The sequence below is a fragment of the Triticum aestivum genome, chromosome 2B, assembly GCF_018294505.1.
Source record: "Triticum aestivum cultivar Chinese Spring chromosome 2B, IWGSC CS RefSeq v2.1, whole genome shotgun sequence".
NCBI classification, from domain to species: Eukaryota; Viridiplantae; Streptophyta; class Magnoliopsida; order Poales; family Poaceae; genus Triticum; species Triticum aestivum.
This window is the reverse complement of record NC_057798.1, coordinates 63,037,145-63,050,876: the sequence shown is the minus strand read 5'-3', so window position 1 is coordinate 63,050,876 and position 13,732 is coordinate 63,037,145. Positions and strand designations below refer to the sequence as shown.

At 46.7% G+C, this 13,732-nt stretch overlaps 1 long non-coding RNA gene across 1 annotated transcript; it reads right to left on the bottom strand.

Moving 5' to 3' along the window:
- Window positions 1–3,347: 3,347 nt before the first annotated feature.
- On the bottom strand, window positions 3,348–5,743 carry LOC123040457 (uncharacterized). The gene is made up of 5 exons (XR_006418164.1): window positions 5,630–5,743; window positions 4,611–4,664; window positions 4,378–4,443; window positions 4,196–4,287; window positions 3,348–3,638 (listed from the first exon to the last, which is right to left on the bottom strand). It is a non-coding gene; the product is annotated as an uncharacterized lncRNA (long non-coding RNA).
- Between the last annotated feature and the right edge of the window lie 7,989 nt (window positions 5,744–13,732).

Below are 13,732 nucleotides of genomic sequence, written 5' to 3'. Positions count from 1 at the left end.
GTCAGTGCACTAATACAATCCTTTGTCACTTATAAAGCAGATAACAGGATAACTCATTTAACAGTGAACCTAACCAAATGTCTAACTTCACTCCAATTAACAGTGTACCTAAAATAAACTAAATAACAAAGCACAAACATGCATTTTTCTAAGTTAATAATATCATAATCATATACTATACCAGGATAACTTTGCTGCTCGTTTATAAAATCAACTAAATCAGCTTATTTGTCAACTAATCTAAAAATCTCAACCCTAGGGCACAGGACAAACAAATCACAGAATCTGAACTAATCTAAATTATGTCAACCCTAGAGCACATGACAACAAATCCATAGCATCTACTCCATCTGATAGGATAGAGCAATATGAACCCTAACCCTAGAGTACACTAGTAACGCAATTGAATGAGAGTACTCATTGAATGGAGAACGGGAAGGGGAAGAGCAAAGAAAAGTGGATCTCACTATACGCCGCCGTAGGATGACCCGATGTGTTGGCTTCCCGTCGGATTGGCCTTCACCGCCGCGGCGAATGCTCTCGCCGCCCGGTATTCCATCGAATACTGCGGGTCCTCCTCCTCTGATTCCTCCGTCGGCTTGCTAGGGTTCGAGCTCCCGCAAAGCTCGCCTGGATCCACTGCGGGTCCTCCTCCGCTGCCGGGCGGAGCGCCGCCACCAGCAACTCCACCTTTCACCGGGCTACGCATCTCTGCAGTGCGAGGGGCAAGGGGGCGACGGCGGGGGGAGCGAGGGGGAGGGGGCGACGGCAGCGGGAGCGAGGGGGAGGGGGAAGAAGAATGGGGAAACGGAGACGGATGCGGGGATAACTAAAGACGAGACCTAACGCACCGTCTAACGCCGTCTGCCGGCTGTCGGGACGGCCTGGAGTGCCACATACGCGAAAAACGGGCCCCACCTGTCATAAACTCACTTAACTCAGTCGTATCCGCCGATCAGTGGTTTTTGCAAAACAATTATGCTAGACGTGGTGCTTTCTGCAATGATTCTGCATCCTAGTGTTTTTCGCAAAGCTAGCCCTCAATGTGGTGGTTTTATGCAATTTACTCTTAGTTGGACGATGTAAAAATCCAAGGATTAACCTTTTAAGCTGGGTAGGGATGGTGAAAACGTGCAACTACTTCATGGCCAAACATATATGCATTTGTATATACGTATAATGGTTTTCCTCTAGCATTAATTATGGATTTAGAATTCACTGGATTATCTTACCAAACATATAAAAACCAAATTCAAGCCGGCCCTGAATTAGATATATGGATGAAAAATAATAGCAGTAGCACTTTAACCGGTGACCGGATAGGAGCCGTGACTGTGTAGTTAGGTAAATTAACTTATGTATTGTGATCAGATGTTAAAGTTCTTTTTTAGTAAATTATAACAGAAGCAAAGTAATTTTTAGGTAAAAATCGTACACAAGACACCCTAGAATGCAGAAGTTTTAGTGTTCGAGGGGCTGAAGAAGTGAAGATCAATGTTAACTTGCAAAAAATTATGCTATGAATGCTTCCATGGCAAGCTCCAAACCACAGGAAAGCTCCAAGGAGTAGGGCACTCATGTGTGCATTCATACAGGCATTCATGTGTGCATTCATAAGTTATGAATGCCCTACTCCTTTGAGCACCTTTAAGAGACTGAGTCGGCACCTAAATGTCTTAGTTCAGTGATCGTCGACTACGAAAACACTTAGAGGATACATGTCAACTTTAGAGCTCGTCGAAAACATGCTCCGGGATGAACGGTTTATCCTATTCAGCCCCATCCACTTTCTTGTTCCCTCCTCTCTCTCCCCATCCCACGAATCCGGCCCCCCGCCATGGCTCCATCACGGGGCGCCGCACACAATGTCATCATCTTTCTCCTTGCGCTCGTGGTCGTGCCGTCCGCCATGGCTCCATCATCGGGCCACGGACACAATGCCATCATCCTTCTCCTTCCGCTCGTGGTCGTGTTGTCCACCATGGCTCCATCATCAGACCGCGCACAAAGCACCGCCACCCTTCTCCTTGTGCTCGTCGCTGTACCGTTCCGCCATGGCTCCCTCACCTGGTCGTGCCCACAACGTCGATATCCTCTTCCGTGCGCTCGGTGTTGCGCCGTCCGCGTCTCGCTCCGTTCAATGAGAAAACAATTGCAATCATCTGCTATGCAACACCGCTCGGTTTTCTTGCCAAACGGCCGCAACCTCGTCGGGATCTTCGGCCGCCACTTCGTTGGGCTCTTCGGCTGCATCCACGTGGCTTCTCCACAGGCCCAGCCTCCCACGCGCCGCACCTAGAGCTCCTCCCCCGTGCCTCCCATCTCGATGTCGCTGCACGACGACATCTACATCCTCGTCGACTGATGACAGCAAGTATAATAGTAGGCTATAAGCCCGCTTACATGGCACTTTTGTCTATGTAGAGGAGAGAGACAAGGAAAAAGTGAAGAGGTGGGCTCTCATGCAAGAGTCGGGCTCTACGCATGCTCCTAGGTAAAATCATTTAATGAGAGGAAAAAGATAGAGAGAAAGTGAAAAAAACATGTGAGCTTATAGCCAACCTTATAGCCCACTCTATTGTATGACCAATTAATAACGCTAACTCTTGGGAACATGGCATGTACATATAGCCAGCAGCAGGCTATACTATTAACCATGCTCTGAGGTGTGGGTGTGTCGACATGATCTACTCGCATGTCTTCGAGGCGTTCCACCAGATCAATTTCCACTAGCGCAAGGTCAACACATGCAGCAGAAAATGAGGTGTCACCGGTGGCCATGACGCAGTGGTGGGCTTGGTGATGACATCCGCCTTGCCGAACTCGTGGTCTTGGTCTCGTTGCATCGGAATGGAAACCTTTGAGAGGATCCCTCCGCGCTGGTCCTTGCCTCCTTAGCACAAAGGAGGAAATTGTTCCCTCTATGCCCATTGGTGCCCGCCTGGCCTTGGTTATCATGACTCACGTCATCGTGAGCCTCGTGAGGCGGGGTACCCGCATAGAAGTCTTCACTCCTCGGTAGGCAGTCTCGGGGAACCACTCCTCGTGAGGTCTTGGCGTAGTCCGCCTCGCGAGGCCGGGGGGCCCTCGCGAGGGTCTTGGTTGCAGAGTCTTGTGGCTGGCCGTTGGTGGGGCCACGTGCTGGGCCGCAGGCAGGCGGGTTTGGGTACCCATGATCCCAGAACGCCGACAGAAATGCCCAACGATGGCTAGTAATAAAGCCTTGCTTTAATGTAAAAATCCTCAATTTTCGCTCTCACCCGCAATCCTCTCCCATCCTCAATCCCCTTTCAACAAAGGTTGTTGGTGGGTAGGCAGTGGCTGCTATATTGAGATAAGATGGTGCAAATAGCAGCACTAAATTAAAAATCTACTGATAAAAGAAAAAATCGCTACAAAACTACCTAACCCATAAACAAGACCTTGCATTTGGGAGAAACTACTCTCAAAAGATTGTTGGGATGATTAAGGTGTTCAAACCCAGCAGTAACTTTAAGGTAGCCAGTACAAAGCTTAAATTTTACGTATGATATTAAGACGCTAAGGAGACAGTTGGTTCAGCAGGTGCGTGTGACTTGAGTCATGGCTTTCACTCGCCTTCATTTTGCACTCTTGGGAGCGGGCTTCTTCTTCCTCAGCTGAAAATAAAATGTTGAAACAGAGTTATGTTAGCGGCCGCAGCAACGGAATCTGTACTGAGTGGGATGTTGACTGATTGCATAAACTGTTACAGAATTGGAAGACAAGATCAATGATTTATCTCAGCAAATGTGGAACACAATATACAACCCAAATCTAATTAAAGGACACATAAAGTAAAAAAAAAAACCTAAGCTGTAGAAGCAAGCTTCGTTAGCATTTAGATTGATACAAAATGTTATTTAGCCGACTTGTCACATCAACTCCGAAACAAGCATAGTGAAACTTTATTTTGATCGATGATAAAGACCTACAGTACATGATTGAAGCCAAAGAATATGGAAGTATTATGGTGACCAAGGCCAGGAACACGAACCATGACATATAGCACCGTAAGCTCCATTATATCTAAAAATTGATACAAAACTACCTAGCTAACTCGATACCGCAATGCAGACTCACAGTAACTCTGGAACAAACATGAATGATATTGATGTCGAAAAACAGAATATGTTCGGACACTATATGATGACTGTATTATTCACTCAGGGTTGACCTTTTGCTTCTTCAAATGCCCCTTGTTTTTCTTGGCGTCACGGCGCTCCGCTTCAGACCCTTTATGTCTTTTGTTAAGGTCAATTTTGAAATCTTTCAGTCAAAAAATCATCAAGCGGATTAGTATACCAATAGGTCGAATTTAAACTTCACAACTATTTATAAAACAAATTAGACACAAACCTTCTGGTCTGGAATGTAGATCATGCCCCGCTTGCCGTTAATTACATCATTCGTCACATTTTTCACCTGCAAAAATGTTAATGTAGTTGAGAATACCTACTGACATACAAGTCCTCGGTGACAAAATTAGAGCAGGAAGTATATTTGTTTAAGGCCAATGACACCAGTCTGCAATCTAGCCATCCGGATAACAATATCTGATGAACAAAAGACAGTTGTTCCATTGGAATTACCTTCTTAGCATGACCAGGAGTCCTCATAGCTAGCTTCCTTCTGTAGACTTTTAGCTGGACGAGGTAAAAATCTAAGGATTAACCTTTTACGTGGGGTAGGGATGGTGACAACGTGCGACTACTTACCAAACAGATATGCATTTGTATAAAGTAATTTTGAGGTAAAAAAAACGTACACAAGACACCCTAGAATGCAGAAGTTTTAGTTGTTCGAGGGGCTGAAGAAGTGAAGATGAATGTTAACTTGCAAAAAATTATGCTATGAATGCTTCCATGGCAAGCTCCAAACCACTGGAAAGCTCCAGCATTATCCGTGGTATAAAGAAACTCAAAAATAGAATTCTGAATATATCCTATTTCACACGAAAATACAGAGCAAAGCAGCGCAAACATGATGTTGTCTCCGCATCAAGTTTCCGGGTGCAGTTGCGCTGTTCTTTTTTATGGCAGTAGCACTAGTTCTTGCAGGAAGACGACAAAACAGTGTACTGAACATGATGTTCACAGGGGGCATAGTCTTCACAAGTTGACAGTATGAGATAGAAAGGTAACTAATGATGCACGCATAGCAGCTATCGAACAGCCAAACACGACTTCCTTTGAACTGCTGTTGAGTAATTTTCAGTTGTGATATATATGCTCTTTGTGATGCATACCACTGCTGATGGAATAGGACTATAGCCTATATAGGTGAGTGCTTGGCACAAAAGAAGGGGAAAGCAATTAGCAACAGTACGTAAGTTCCCATGTTTCTCTTCATCTCGTAATTTCTTTTGGAGCCAAGTGCAGCTCAGGAAACAGTGGTCGTGAAAGGATTCCGGCACGCCGGGGCGCCGTCGCAACACCCCCCAAAAAAAAAAGGCGTGGCGGCGGCCGTGGCGGAGCTCGGCGGTTCCGGTGCGTACGCCAGGACGGCGTCGAAGCCGAACAACGCGCCGGCGCCGGGGTCTGTGGTGGCAGCCATGGTGGGACGGTGGCGAGAAACGGCTGGGGGGAGGAGAGGGGCGGCAAGAACATACCTCCTGGGAGAAGGGTACGCCGGCGTCCTGGAGGCGGCTGCGGCGCGTCGGTCGCAGGAGAATAAACTGCGCGTCCTTCAAGGACTCAATCGGGACGAAAATCTGTGATCTAGGCGGGCTGGCCCGGGGCAACACCCGGTGTACCTTTTTTTTAGCGGTACCCGGTGTACCAAATAAATTAGTAAGTGGGAAATTTTCGGCCCAGAAAGGATGATCTTTGAAATTTCTGGCCCGCCCCGGCTTCGGCTGCCAAACTAGGCCTCAATGGCGTATTTCCATGCCGCACCTAAAAATACTAATACCTCCCCTCACGTTAGGGTTTTGTTCTCTTCCCGGCGGCGCCTCGGCATCGACGTGGAAATCGCGATCCCCTCCGCCTCTCCCCCACCGATCGCCGGCGTCTTGGTGCGGCTGGCAAGCGTGCCTGGGAAGGGCTCGGCTTAGGGAACCTCCCCGCCCGTGGAATTTGTGTTCTCCGGGCAAGAGATCTGAACGATGGGCTCGACGTCTGCATCGGATGCGGCGATGAGCGAGATGGAAGCGATGATGAAGGAACTTGGTTTGAAGGAGGATGATCTGATTGATGTGGTGGTAGAAGACGGTGACATCCCAGAAGAGGCAGCCCGATGGATGGCGATAGCTCGAGTGAACACGGACAAACAGTACAGCCAATACTGGTTCTATCGCAACATGCGTGTTTCCTGGGATCTAGCAAAAGAGGTAAAATTCGGCCACTCGAAGAAAACCTATACACCCTGCAATTCTCCTGCCTCGGTGATTGGGAAAGAGTCATGGAGGATGGACCTTGGACCTTCAAGGGAAAGGCAGTCATCATTGAGCCGTATGATGGAATCACTAGACCATTGGCGATAGAACTGAACAAGATCGAGATGTGGATTCAAATCCATGACCTTCCAGAGCTCTTCTTTGGATTGATCAAGTCCCTGGCGGCCACCGTGGGAGATTTCATCTATGCCGAACCTAAGTCACAGGATTTTGAAGGAATTTTTTTCAGGGTTAGAATCAAGGTGGATGTTACTAAACCACTAAAGAACGATGTTTCGTTGGTGGTTAAAAGGAAGAGGGAGATCTTCAGGGTGAAATATGAGAGACTACCCGACTGGTGCGCGGTTTGTGGCATGCTAGGGCACTTGTACAAAGAGTGCGAAGATGGGATTCACCCCCCGTCGGCATTAGTGTTCAAAAACCTCCAAGCTAGCTGGTTCAAGGGACCAGGCCGTGGTCTGGGTGCGGAAAACTCGTCAGGAGGAGGCAGAGGCCAAGGCCGTGCGGGCCGAGGCGCAGGACGTGGCTCAGAAAGGATGGATCGAGAGGAGCCAAACTCTAAACCAGACGATGAGCTGATGAGGGATGCTGAGAATAACCGCAAGCGCGGATCGGGGCAAGTGCACGTGGGAGATCCTGTAGTACAAGACAATGCAGCGACTCTTGATAACACCGGAAAGCAGCTTCTAGCTTTACCACCACCGACAGTTCCTCCGAGCCCTGATTCAAAGCAAGAACCAAAGAGAACCAAGGCCACAGTGATGATGTTTGAGAAGGGAAACATGAAGTTAACAGCCAACAACAACCCACCTAATGCGCGTTTGGCAGGCTCTCTAGAGGAGTCCGCCGAGCGCAATGAGTTACCTATGCTGGAACTGTCGTGGGGCTGGCAAAACCGTGACAGTTCGAGAGCTTCGCGATCTAGCGAGGCAACTTGCCCCCTTGATATTATGTATTGTTGAAACTCAAATCGAGGGCTCCAGGGTGGAGAATATGGCTGTAACTTTAGGATATAATACGAGTTTTGCGGTTAGTAGCTCCGGTAGAAGTGGTGGCCTTGGAATTTTTGGAATCAGGAAATAAAGCTTGAAGTTTTAGGGTACTCGAAATATCACATTGATGCATTGGTGGGTGAGCTCTTTGATATTCAAACCAGAGTGACTTTCGTGTATGGCGAAGCTCAAGTGAGCGAACGACACAACACATGGGATACACTTAGAGGTATTGTGGGATCTTCCAACGTGTCGTGGGTGGTACTCGGTGATTTCAACGAAGTGCTTCACGGGCATGAACGTGATGGAGTGGGGATGCGGAGCCAGGCTCAGATGGACGGATTCCGGGATGCACTATACACCCGCGGTTTGTCAGATATCGGTTATACAGGCACCGATTGGACCTTCGAAAAAAGGTGACTAGAGGCACTTTCAGTAGAGTTCGGCTGGACCGGGCGGTGGCGAACCCGGCTTGGAGCATTGCTTTCCCACCAACCGTCCTAGAGCACAAGTTGGCCGCTTCGTCCGATCACGTACCCATAATACTCAAGCTACGCGACCTGCATGCATGCAGCAGGGGCCCGTGCTCCTTTAAATATGAGTTAGCATGGGAGAGGGAGGAATCTCTGGCGACGGCTGTGCGCGTTGGATGGGAGAGAGGACACGCTGATTCGGTTCAATCATTGCACGAGAAACTCGAGACAGTGGCGGGAGACCTGAGCACCTGGGAGCGGGCGCACTTTGGCAATATCCGGCAGGAAATCTCCCGCCTAAAGTTGCAGTTACAGGAGCTTCGTCTGACCCCCAACAGAGCGGGCCACACGCATGTTGAAATCAAGATTTGTGATATGTTGGTTGAATTGTACCACAGAGAGGAGATTCTATGGCGACAGAGGGCGAGACTCGAGTGGCTCATGCACGGCGACAAAAATACTTATTTTTTTCACTTACGAGCCAGCAGGAGGAGGAGGAAGAACCAAATAAAACAGCTGCAATGCCCGGACGGCCAGATTACAGTTGTCACTGAGGAGATGGAGGCCATGACCACTTCCTTTTACAAGAACCTCTACACTTCAGAAGGTGTGCACAACATGGATCAAGTCCTTGACACTGTTCCCATCAAAGTGACGCAAAGTATGAACGAATCCCGCAATACCCCGTACAGTGCCGAAGAGGTTAAAAGAGCTCTCTTTCAGATGTTTCTAATCAAGGCCCCTGGCCCTGACGGCTTCCCGACACATTTTTTTCAGCGTCATTGGGACCTATGTGGTAGCGAGGTGATAAAGGTTGTCATCAAAATTGTGGAGGGAACAGAATCTGCGGAGAGCATAAATGAAACTGTTCTGGTCTTAATCCCAAAGGTAAAAAATCCAACATTGTTAACACAATTTTGCCCTATAAGTTTGTGCAATGTTTTATACAAAATAGTATCAAAGGTGATCTCTAACCGTCTGAAGTTAGTGTTACCTGACATCATTTCTGAGGAGCATTCTGCTTTTGTCCCTGGAAGGTTGATCACGGATAATATTATAGCTGCATATGAGTGTTTGCACTTCATGAAGAGAAACAAGGCAAAGAAACATCAGTTTTGTGTGCTCAAACTAGATATGATGAAAGCTTATGACAGGGTTGAATGGGCCTATCTGCAGGCCATTATGCTAAAGCTTGGTTTTTCTGAAAGATGGGTAGAGATTGTCATGGGCCTAGTCAGCACAGTCTCTTTTTCGGTTATGTTCAATGGCAAAAGATTGGAGGGATTCAAACCATCACGAGGAATCAGACAAGGGGACCCGATATCTCCATACTTGTTCTTGATAGCAGCAGAGGGCCTTTTGTGCCTCTTAAAATCAAAAGATGAGTCATCAAACATGCATGGTCTACAGGTAGCACCTTCAGCGCCACCGGTAAACCATCTACTCTTTGTAGATGACAGCCTGCTGTTTTTTAAGGCAAACGGTGTGGGGGCTACCGAGGTGAACCATTCTCTGGAAAGTTACTGTCAGGCTTCAGGACAGCGAATCAACTTTGACAAATCATCAATCTTCTTTAGCAAAGGTGTTTCAGACAACACACGTTTGGAGATAAAAACGTTGCTTAATGTGCCAAATGAGACTCTTAATGAAAAATACCTTGGGATGCCGTCTGATATTGGTACTTCAAAAAATGGAGCATTCAATTACCTAAAAGACAGACTCTGGAGTAAGGTGCAAGGGTGGATAGAAAATTGCATGTCCACAGCTGGTAAGGAGGTCCTAGTTAAAGCAGTTGCGCAATCCGTTCCCGTCTTTTCCATGTCATGTTTTAAGCTACCAATGGGTTTGTGAGCATCTTAACATGATGATCCGAAAGTTTTAGTGGGGCTCTAAGGAAGGAAAACGCAAACCTCACTGGGTCTCCTGGGAGACTATGACAAAGCCAAAGGGAATGGGTGGTCTTGGTTTCAAGGACTTTGAACTGTTTAACTTGGCTATGTTGGCGAAGCAAGCTTGGCGTCTGCTACAAGAGCCAAATTCTCTTAGTGCTCGCTTACTTAAGAGCATATATTATCCAACAAGTGACATTCTGCAAGCTTCGCTAGGGGGACATCCGAGCCAGATCTGGAGATCCTTAATTGAAGGTCGTGATGTGTTAAAACAGGGTCTGATCCAGCGGATTGGTAATGGTGCAACTACCAATATATGGAGGGATAACTGGCTTCCAAGAAACGAGATGTTGCGACCCTATGGATGCATCTCTGGTAACCCACCGCAGCTCGTTTCAGAACTGATAGACTCATCCTCAGCTACGATGGTCATATTGGGTATCCCTCTTTGTACACGCAATATAGATGACTTCTGGAGTTGGAACTTTGAGAGTAAGGGTGTTTTCACAGTTAAATATGCGTACAGAATGTTATCTGAAACAAAGCAGCGCCGTGAGGCTTGGCTTGAGGGGGCTCCAGGAACGTCAACACTACAGTCAGGGGAAGGGATGTGGAAGAAGCTTTGGAAAACTGACGTACCAGCCAAAGTTTGGATGTTCCTATGGCGACTTTCAAAACATTCCCTACCCACGGAGGATGTGCGTGCTCATCATCACATGTCGGCCTCTAGCAGGTGTGGGTTTTGTGGAATGCCGGACTCGTGGAAACACTCACTGATGCACTGCACAATGTCCAGGTGTATATGGGTGCTGGTGGACGAGGATCTCGCACATAAAATGATGGTTGTGACCGAACCGCAAGCGAAGCAGTGGCTGTTTTCGCTCATTGAGCCATTAACCCGTGACCAGTTTGCCCTAATCTCTATAACACTATGGTCAATATGGTACGCGAGACGCAAGGCGATACATGAAGGAATCTTCCAGAGCCCCCAAGCAGTTCAGAGTTTCATTACCAGGTACTGTGATGAACTTAAAATGCTTCGGCCTACTGGTGTACAGACGGTCGCACGTACAGGCAGAGCAGTTCCTCATCGGCCCAAGGCACCACCGTTGGGTTTTGCCAAAATACACGTGGATGCGGCAGTCAGGCCAGGGAGAGGCGGTTCAGCTGCTGCGGTATGTCGTGATTCAAGTGGAAATTATCTTGGGAGCTCAGCTCTTGTGATGGAGGGCATGGATGACCCACCTTCGTTGGAAGCGTTGGCATGCAGAGAAGCAATATGTCTTGTGGAGGATCTTCTCATCAACAACTTCATAGTTGCATCTGATTGTAAGCAAGTTGTTTCGGACATCAACTCGGGAAGCAGAGGAAAGTATGGAGCCATTGTGTCTGAAATCAATCTTAGGTCTACTCTTTTTCAATGTTCTTTTTCTTTTGAGTGTCGTGCTGTTAATTATGAAGCACATAGTCTAGCCAAATACTGGCGATCCCCATGACCGGTCTTGTATCCCACTCTTTGTGGATTTTGAGTAATAAAATTTGGCTTTACCCCTAAAAAACACCTAAAAATACTAACCGCTAAAAAACATATAAAAATACTAAAAACCCTAAAAAACCAAAAATATTAACCCCTAAAAAATGCTAACATATTAAAAACCTTAAAATTTTATTTTCTTAAAAACTGTAAAAACATTTTTTTAATTCTGCGAAGATTAATAGAAGGTTGCCATTTATATGTTTCGTCACGTCACATTTCTTTTCTCTTGTAAAAAAATGTCATTTGAAATTTTCTATGCGAAAAACTTTCGATCTATTCATCATCTATCAAGGCAGTACAAAGAACATTAGAAGTAAAAAAATTACATCCGTGGACCAGCTAGAGAAGACTACAAGCACTGGACGGAGACGAAGGCACGCCGCCGTCATCACCCTTCATCATCGGAGTCGGGCAAAACTTGTTGTAGTAGACACTCAGGAAGTCATCATGCTAAGGCCCACTAGGACCAGCGCACCAGAACAACAACCGCCGCTGATGAAGTGAAGCGTACATCGGTAGGATCCAACCTGAAAACACAGAAAGATAGACGAAAGAAGACTGGATTCAAGATGGATCCACCGAAGACAAACACCAACCAAACCCCATGAGAACTGTCGGACGTAAACCTCCACACGCCCTCTGATGGCTCTAGATGCACCACAAGAACGAGGGCTAGGTGGGGAAAACCTTATTCCAACTTCAAGGAGTCATCGTCGTCTTGTCTTCTTGAACAGAGCACAAACCCTAAACGAACACAAAAAAACACCTAATACCAAATCAGGAGCCCTCTTGCCGAGAAGGTCCGAGGCCCACCGTGCTTTCATGGGCTTGATCACAGAAGACAAAGTCGATCACCGGCGGCCCCGGCGACAGGCGTGGATCACCAACCACCCTCGCGTTTGCGCACGAGGAAAAGGGCCACCGATGATTTTAACGCCGTTTTCTGCAAAGAATATTTCTTTCACCTGACTTCTACACAAAGTTGCACTTGTCATTATCTAAAATCATTATGCACTTGAGCCATTAATCATGGGATGTTGATAACTATAATAGCTTATTGACATGAGTTGTCATTATGTACTTCTCTCTCTTTTAAACGCGGTCGCATTTCTTGTCTTTGGAAATCAGTTGAGGAAGGATTTTTATCCTCATTTGTCCATGCGATAATTTTGTCCATATGTACTTCCTCCATTTCAAAATACTTGTCATGGACTAGAGCAAATATTTTGGAATGGATTCTTTTAGTCTGCATATAAAATTTGATCAAAGTCAAACTATGGAAAATTTGATCAAATTCATATCAAAAGATATCAACATCTACAATATTAAAGCTATATGATATGAAAATTAATTTCATGATGCATCTAATAATCTTGATTTCATACTGTGAATGTTGATATATTTTTTTCTATAAATTTAGTTCAAGTTTACAAAGTTTGATTTTGATCAAATTTTATATGCAGACTAAAAAGAAACTGAGGAAGTACCATTTAGACGTTTGCAGAAATGTTCTTGGGGAAGGAGTTTATCCTGATACAATTATAGTGTGGAGGCACAAGACTCACAGTTGTGTGTGGAGTAATTGGCTTCAGCGATGTTCCCATCTAGGGTGTTACCTACCGTCGATTTTGCTCATGAATTCATGTCATGTAGGCATGAATGGCATTATTACAGCCATGCGCAGAGTTGGCAAAAAGACAAATATGACTTGTGGTCGAAATCAATTCACAAACTGAACTGTTGACGAATTTTTTTCGCTCCGCTGACCCTTTTGTGTAGCGCCCGACATCTAAACACCACAGTACATCAGGCGCTACACATCTAACCAGTATTACATCCTGAGATGTCTAAAAATTACTAAGTCAGTGTGTAACGTCTGAAAGCTAGGCGCTACACTAACGCCTAACGTCTAGGCGTTGCACACCACAACCCATGCAGTAAACCAAGCGAACAAGAATGCCATGTCCATGTGCATGCGCAGGTGGTGCCTAGCTCGACACAACCAACAAACCCACACGTGCGTGCGCTCGAACATGGAAAGAAGAACTGATCAGAGAATGAGATACTCCGTAATATAAAGCGGGGCGAAAGCCTTTTTCGGTAGATTGGTCAATCCGGTCCCCGTCTCGACCGACGGAAGCCGAGCGCAGACCTGCGACCCGAATTCATCGACACCAGGCGACGCCTCACTCCGTCCACCCGCTCGCGCTCGCCCGCGACACTGTACCGCCAGGGCCGTAACAAATCAACGCGGCAGCCTACGTGGTCCCCCTACGCTAAGTGCAACGCCTAACTTTCAGGTGTTGCACATTGACTTAGTAATTTTTCGGCAGTCCGAGGTGCAATGCTGGCCAAACGTGTAGCGCTTGTCAGTCAGGTTTTGCACAACGTAGTGTGATGCCTGATTGTTGGGTGCTACACAAAAA